Below are 7751 nucleotides of genomic sequence, written 5' to 3'. Positions count from 1 at the left end.
AAGCTGGCTCGTGTCGTTGCCACGTATCCAGGAAACGATAGCCTGGTCAGAAAGGCGAGAATCAAGACCCAGAATAGTGAATATGACAGACCAATCCACAAGTTGTGTCTCATAGCAACCAAAGAGGAACTGAATACTTAATTAAGCCTATTCAGAGAAACAATGAACACTAACGCTATTTCCTCATGCTACTCATCATTGAACACTATCACGTTGTAGTCGTTGCTCAATTAGAACTAATTAATTAGACCTAATTTCTGCACTGGGGCGGAGTGATTTGCATGTTCATTCGTTTGTAAAAAAAAAAAAATAGAATTCATTATCGTCGGTAATTGCGAAATCGCCTCGACCACGCGTGGCGGGAAGAAACAAGTCATGTGACTTATGTTTTAAAAGGAAAATCTTATCATGTAACGGACATTCGAAGTCAAGTCAATCAACAGTCGCGAGCAAACATCAAGATAGCGATCAAAGGGATCCGACACCCAGGAATACAAATTGTAAGTTTCGAAATCGTTTGTCGCTTCGATTTAGAACGTTGTAAATAATAATTGATGTCGTAATTACTTCAATTTCAGTTGACTACGATGTAACCACGGACGCAACGAGCTGTGTCTCTAGTTCAAATAAATCTGACAACGTTTGATCCCTGGTGGGCTAATCTTGAAAGTAAGTAGCGCCTTTAAGCGCAGGAGCGAATCACTTGTTTTAAGAATTGCCATTCGTGGATGAACATTTAATAAAGTATTCTTTGAATGTTTTTTGAGGTGTAATTAAAAAAATTAATTTTGAACTAAATGAACTGGTTCTAAATGTGACGTAACTTTCGAACACTTCGAGTCATTCACGAATATTCCATTTGAATACGGACAGACAGGTCGGATTCTAAAAGCATATTCCAGGTGTATTTCGAGTCAGCCGAAATCGAATACGACAGAACAGTACGGTATACGCGCCGTGCGCCGATTCGTATTCGAGCCAATTCAGGCCCGAATATTTGACGTTTCGCGCAGTATTAGTCAGCAAAATTACATTTCAAAACAGAATTTTTGCAACACTTAGTTTTTCATCTGCAATTGTGGACGCTCTATGTCCCCCATGGGACAAAGAGGACTAGATGATGATGATTAGTTTGTCATCTAGAGCGAGATTGCACAGACATTGCGTAACTTCCTAATACGCAGGTGCAGAAAGAGTACTTAACATGAAAATATTTCTGATACCACCCATCCTCTAGAACTATAAAAAGAAATATATGTATATAGAAAAACTATCATTTGGTACAAGCCACGTACTGAAAATATAACGCTGCTTTCGCCGATCCATTATTGCAAAAGCTTTTAAGCTTAAAAGCGCGTATATATATGCACTGCTCGGCAGAAAGTATGCAGCTTGATCGCCTGAAGCAATAGTAAAATAACTCAGAGGTTGCCGCTCAAAAAAGCATGTTTGAACCAACAGGAATACAGTTAGAAATAAACGAATGTAAACAACGATGATTTGGGTGCGAGAGAGTAGCGATCAAGCCTGTAGTGCGAAACAAAGAAAACACACCTCATTCTTGTTTTAAGGATTGCCATTCACGGATGAACATTTAATAAAGTATTCTATGAATGTTTTTTGAAATGTAATTATAAGATTTATTTGAACTAAATGAACTGGTTCTAACTTTCAATTTGAGGGGCTACTTTATGAGATTTTCAGATTTCAGATTTGTCATTGTTTTGTCGGCTAATTACATTTTTCAACAATCGATCTATTTAACAAATAGATTCCATGTTGCCGTGCGTCTGTTCAGTAATAGATCACAGATGACGTCAAATTGTGGTAAGAACAAATAAGTGGCTCACGAGGCGATAGCCGAGCGTGTCACTGATGTTAGAAAGAAGTGGCACACGAGGCGATAGCCGAGTGGGTCACTGATGTTCTTATCACATTTTGACGTCTTCTGTGACCTATGGCTGGTTTGCAGTGTCACGCCATCAGAAATAAAAATCATAACCATTCAATGAATTAAGTCAAGAAGCTGGGATATGAAAGATTATTGATATATAAACAACCCCGCCAAGATTTAGGTCTGTGCGGTTTTTGTTTCTCCCGTTATTCGGAGAAGTGTTTCACTCAAATTTATAGAGCTTTGTATGGAGTCGCCATGTTTGTGCCCCTCGGAGGGACACAAACATGGCGGCCGTAAAGTAACAGAAACATCTGTCATCGAGTTTTGCCATTGAAACAAAAAGTTATTACTCTAGCGCTGCGACACATTGAAATTAACACTTCTTATAGAGCAACAACTGCTTATTTAGCAAAAACTTGAGCAATAACTCATCTTTTTTACCTACTCGAGAAAGTTATCGGGCCGCCATTTTAATGTCACGCAACGCATAAACTTGGAAATTCAAACGTGCCCTATTTCAAAATGAGGTACCCTGTCGAGCTTAAACGCTGCAAAACGTCAAGTTATTAGAAGGCCTTACGTCTGATGAAACTAAAACTTCAGAAGGATTGGTAATTTCTTATTTTGGAAAATGATGACGTCACATGAAAAACGGCAATTAACTGAACAGACGCATGGCAACATGGAATCTATTTGTTTCATATAATAACGAAACAAACTACTGCACATAAAGCTTTTTCATTTCAAAATCTTTCGACATAACTCGAAAGCCGGCCTTTGCCCACTTTGGCGAACACGAAAAAAAGCCATTTGACGTATTCTATTGTCTATACAAAATGAAGCAATCTCATTGGTTGCTATGCGTGGCAAAGAATTGTGATTGGTCCAGGAAAATCACGCCACTGTCAAACTTGACTCCAGCGTCGCTTCTCGTGGAATGAAAACTTACAGTGAAAGCAGAATTGAGCTGCGAAATCTACAAATCGTAAAGAAATTAAATGCTGGAAAAGTCAAGTCAGTTTTTGTCATTATAGTAGCCGTGTGAGCCGAAAAGTTTGGAAGCTGCCTTGAATGTTGCAGGAGTTGAAAAATACGCTCGGAAAACTTGCGGTTGGGGTCAATCTGGAGGCCATTCGATTCGAGTTTTGAGTGAAAGGAACGTTAGTGACGGTGGAAATTTGTGTCCTTTATGGTTGGTGATTCTCAAATCAATTTGAAATACTGTCGGAGATACCTTTTAGCTGCGATACAGTTGGCCGTGAGCTGTAGTGAGCTATACTTTGCTCGCTGCTGTGCCTGAAACGAACTGGAACATTCGCATCGGAAGGCAAGGTTATGTGTTTATTTTAATTGATCTTAAGAAGTGATATTTTAATGTGTCATTCTTGACATCAGTGTTTCAACAATTATTTTGAGACTGAGAAAATTTGAATTTTTTAAATAAATTAATCTCATAAACATTTTGTTTCTTGGGTTTGTTAAATTCGAGATAAAGCAATGGTTCTCGGCTTACCAAGACCAATTTTGTGCTTGGTCTGGTCTCGCTCGACTGCCGACTGAGACGGCTCGAGTATTTTTCCTGAGACATTTTCTAAAAAAGAAACGGCTTTATCTTTCTTCTTCCTACTTCTCGTACCTGTTCAATGCCTCGACAAGATCTTTTTTGTACCCTGTTTTTTTGCCCCGTCACGGATAATATTATCTAAATTCTTTAACTTTCCGCCATTTTAGAACACAGTGGGAAAACTTTGAAACGTTGACGTCAATCGTGGGTCTGTCCTCTAATGGATCATACGCGAGGGCCAATCAAAATGCGAGAATAACTTGGGTTATTATATAAAGATAAACATTACATAATATTAACAACAAGAACACGGAAACAAAAATTACATTAAATAGAAAGTAAATGTGCGCATTGACCAAAGCAGCTAAGGCTTTCTGATTGGTCACTGCCACGTTAAGATAACAGGCGTAGACAAAAAACAAACAGTGCAAATGTATTATACAAATTAAACTACTTTTTAGATATATGATCATTTAGTAGACTTTCAGAGCTGAACAAAGAGTTTCCAGCAATCTGATTGGTAGAGCGATTCCTTATATGACGTTATATTCACCGCGCCAGGCGATGAATATTAAGCAAATTGACTTCAGTTTTCCAGGCGTCTTTCCTGTTATTGATCATGAATTTCGTCATAACATTGTCAAAGGAGCTGTGGATCCACCAGGCGATCCGCAGACTACTCTGAAAATGTTATGACGAAATTCATTGTCAATAACCAGACAGACCATCTCGGCAAGGAAACATGGCGGACAGTTGCTGGATAAATTTTTTCATTTATTCGGAAGACATCACTCCGAGTCCAGGATATTAAAAAAGGATGGAGAATTTTCAAAATGACTGCTGTCGCCCTTGGACCAAAAATCCTTTCAAGAAAAAGTATTCAAGGAATTTACGAATAGTAAACGCAATGGTTATGATAGAGGGGACTGGTTATGAAGCCCGGCAAACATCAAAGAAGCAAACAAAGATGCCAAGATTTATGTTGGAAGGTCCACGACCGTGCACAATCTTTTGTTTTGCGTTCATACACTATGCATGAGTTACGTAATCAAAACATTTCTATTGGTTAGTTCCCCGGTCAGCAGTAAACAATTATCGTGTTTTGTGCACGGTCAAGGCCAAAAAAGGGAACAAGAACATACAACAAGGAACTTTTACGAGTCTCATAACCATTCCCCTCTATTAACTATGGTTACGTTGATAGCCAAAGATCAGATCTATTGACCGAAATTTATTTTTCTTCAAACTAAAGCTACTCATGTTTAGACGATGATGACAACTGTGAATGAAGTAAACAACGATAATACTAAGGTACCGGATTAATTTACTTTTGGTAGTGTTTCGTTTGTTTGTTTTATTGTCGAACTTCAGGAGTAACTTGATTCGCAATCGATGTACAGGTTGATATTAAAACTACGGCTGCATACGTGCATGCAAACGAAGCATTAATGCAGAAGTAGGAAGTGAAGACATCGAAATTGCCCACCACTATGAAAAGGTGAAAGGCAACTAAATCCAATAATCGTTCGCTTTAATAACTATTACAGTAAGAAAGAAATGTACCATGGTCGTCGGAAATTACGCAAGGTAAACGTCCGACACATTTCAGGTGCCGCAAAAAATTTACATAAATGAAAATCTGATTGCCTAAAGAGTTGCTTTATTGAAGAAAGCTCGAGACAAAATCGGTTGCGACAAGGATGGGAAGTATGGACCACCGACGGGAGACATTTTTGTTAAACCCGATTTATCTTTAGACTATATAATCAGGATCAACAGCGTCGAAGCTCTGGAAAAGCTGTAGGTGTTTCCTTTCTTCTCTCTTCAATAAAACAGCTTTAGCAAATGTCTTTTGTTCAATAGTATTGTCCCATGTATACATATTACTATTGTAACTTACCTCTCGCTATACGGACCTCTTTGTTTGATTGCTTTCCTATAGGAGAGGTTGCTTAATAGCTTTTGTTTATTTGTTTATACTGTTTTCTGTACATTATAAATTATCTGTGTTCGTGCCGTGTTTTCCAATTTCTTTTTACTTCTTTTTGCTGCGCATGCTGCAATCGTGTCGATACTTAGTTCACCAATTTAATAATACCTAGAGCTTTTGCACCCATTTCTATTTGATTATGACAAGCCGTGTTAAAATAATATCGTTCAATGTAAGGGCCGGGCGTTACGAAATCCAGTCAAGAGAAAATCAATCTTTTCATACCTTAAGAATTAAAACGCAACATTGAACTGTCTGCAGGCCAACGAGAACATATGGTCTGCGGAATGGGGAGGACATGTCCAAATTATATTTTCCGATGGTTCCGAACACTCCAGAGGAGTATGTATGGTTCTCAACGTAAAATCTGGATTTTCGCATAGTATTGTGCGAGCTGATCGAGATGGAAGACATATAACTGCAAAAATCAAAAGAGGTGACGAGCAGAAGTTTGCTATCAATATTTATGCTCCAAATAAAGGTGCGGAACTATAGCTGTTTATTAGAAATGTGAACGCCAATCTGATCTCGAAGACTGATATTACGAAGATAATTATTAGTTCGTATAGTGTGATCGTCCGGGTGAGGGTAGATCTGAAAAGAACTGTTATTGGTGACTGACGTTTCGACAACTTGAGTGGAAGTCATCTTCAGAGTCAAGTGAATAGTGTTTGTCAGTCGATGATGTTATAAGTCTGGTCCGTTGAACGTGATTGGTCAGTTTAGCCATAATAGTATTGGCTGAAAGACTCGTGTAAAGTTTGTCATCAGTCATTGGTGGGTTTCGATCCGTTTATTGTCAGTCAAATTGGTCAGTTTTTGGTCCGTGTATTGTTAGTCAAATTAAGTCGGTCTGTTAGACGTCCGCCCCCCGGAGGGGGGGGGGGGTGGGGGAGCACTGCCATATATGGACTATATAGGTATGTGCCGCTGTGAAGGGTATGGTTTTCAAGCAGTTTACTCTAGGGTAGGGTATATAAATTAGAGCATTTGGGTCTAGAATAGGGTATCATTTTTCACAAAACTGACTGGTTGGTTGAAGAATTTATCTAGAGTAAGGAAACCAGTCAAAAATATGAAAAACTCAAATCGGCAGGTTGAAATTTACGCAAATCAGCCTCAACAGTGTCAATAGATGGGGGGATTTGGGGAGTTTACTCTAGTATAGGTTAGCAAAATTCAGCTGAACTAACTCTGGTATAGGTTAAGGGTTCCAGGGTCACAGCGGCACATCCCCACCCAGAAATTCCCAAAGTACCCCCCGGGGACGTCCGTTTGTCGGTTTCGTTTCCGTCATAGAAAAGTCGTTTGTAAGGCGCCGGTAGTTGTTGACATCTGTTAAGAGGCGTTTGTGCTAGGTTAGTGTACCAGCTTTCCAGAGTCAGTCGCTGAAAATAGTTTATACTGTAGGTTAAGCATTGAGCGGAGTCCCAGTCAATGTTGTGGTTTGTCAGTTGATGATGTACAGCAATGTGATTGTTGACATCACCATTTCTCGTGGCTCGTTTGTGTTCAGTCAGTCTCGTGTTCAAGCCATCTGTTTTCGGCATGTAAGCTGTCCGGTGTGTCAAAAACTATTTGCGCTCGTCTCGTCAAAGTCTTTATAGTCGTGGTTTTGTGTGAAGTCGTTGTAGAATGATTCGTCAAGTAATCTGTCGGTATGCGTCGCTTTTCTGTACACTGTCGTTCGCAGTTCGTTGTTGTCGCGGCTTCGGAAAACAGTATAGAAAAGGAAGTTTTCCATTTCTTCGATATCTTAAGTAAACTGGATGTCGGCGTTCTGTTCGTTTAGGTGGTGGTGAAAATTGTCAATTTCGTCTTAGCGAACGGTGGTAAAGGTGGTAAAGGTGCCTTGAAGCGGTATTGTTTGTCGGCAAGTTGCAAGGGCGCGTTTCTCCACTTGCTGCATTACAATTTCTGCAACAACAACAGAAAGAGGCGACCCCATGGCTGTTCCATGCAACTCTTTGTGGTGTTTACCGTTGTACTGAAAGTAAGTCGATGTAAGGCAAAGGTTAAATAAGTCCATGATGTCTTCTGTCGGTAACGGTAGTTTAACAGTAGATTGTTGTATAGCGGTCTCGGTACACTGTACACTTGTGATGTGAAATCACTGTTGACCAGTATTCCATTTCAATTGGCATTACAGCGTAGCGAGACCGCTCAGATACAGCATTCATTAATTATGTAACCTTGATAATGGCGCAAGATGCACCGAAACGTCGGTTTCTATCACTTATATTTCTTGTCTCAAATTAGGCATTGTAAAATGTTTACCAAACGAAAGGCTCCCAGTAAGG

General features: G+C 39.5%; 2 pseudogenes; one reads left to right on the top strand and one right to left on the bottom strand.

Annotated features, from left to right (window-relative positions):
- Positions 1–315, top strand: part of LOC149108017 (uncharacterized) — a 4962-nt pseudogene extending 4647 nt beyond the window's left edge.
- Positions 316–6963: 6648 nt separating this feature from the next.
- On the bottom strand, positions 6964–7480 carry LOC149108016 (uncharacterized; annotated as a pseudogene).
- Between the last annotated feature and the right edge of the window lie 271 nt (positions 7481–7751).

This window comes from Orbicella faveolata, unplaced genomic scaffold, assembly GCF_042242905.1.
Source record: "Orbicella faveolata isolate gen_17 unplaced genomic scaffold, um_ofav_v1 contig_26, whole genome shotgun sequence".
Taxonomy (NCBI): Eukaryota; Metazoa; Cnidaria; class Anthozoa; order Scleractinia; family Merulinidae; genus Orbicella; species Orbicella faveolata.
Note: the sequence above shows the minus strand (reverse complement) of the source record. Positions and strands in the feature narration are given on the sequence as shown.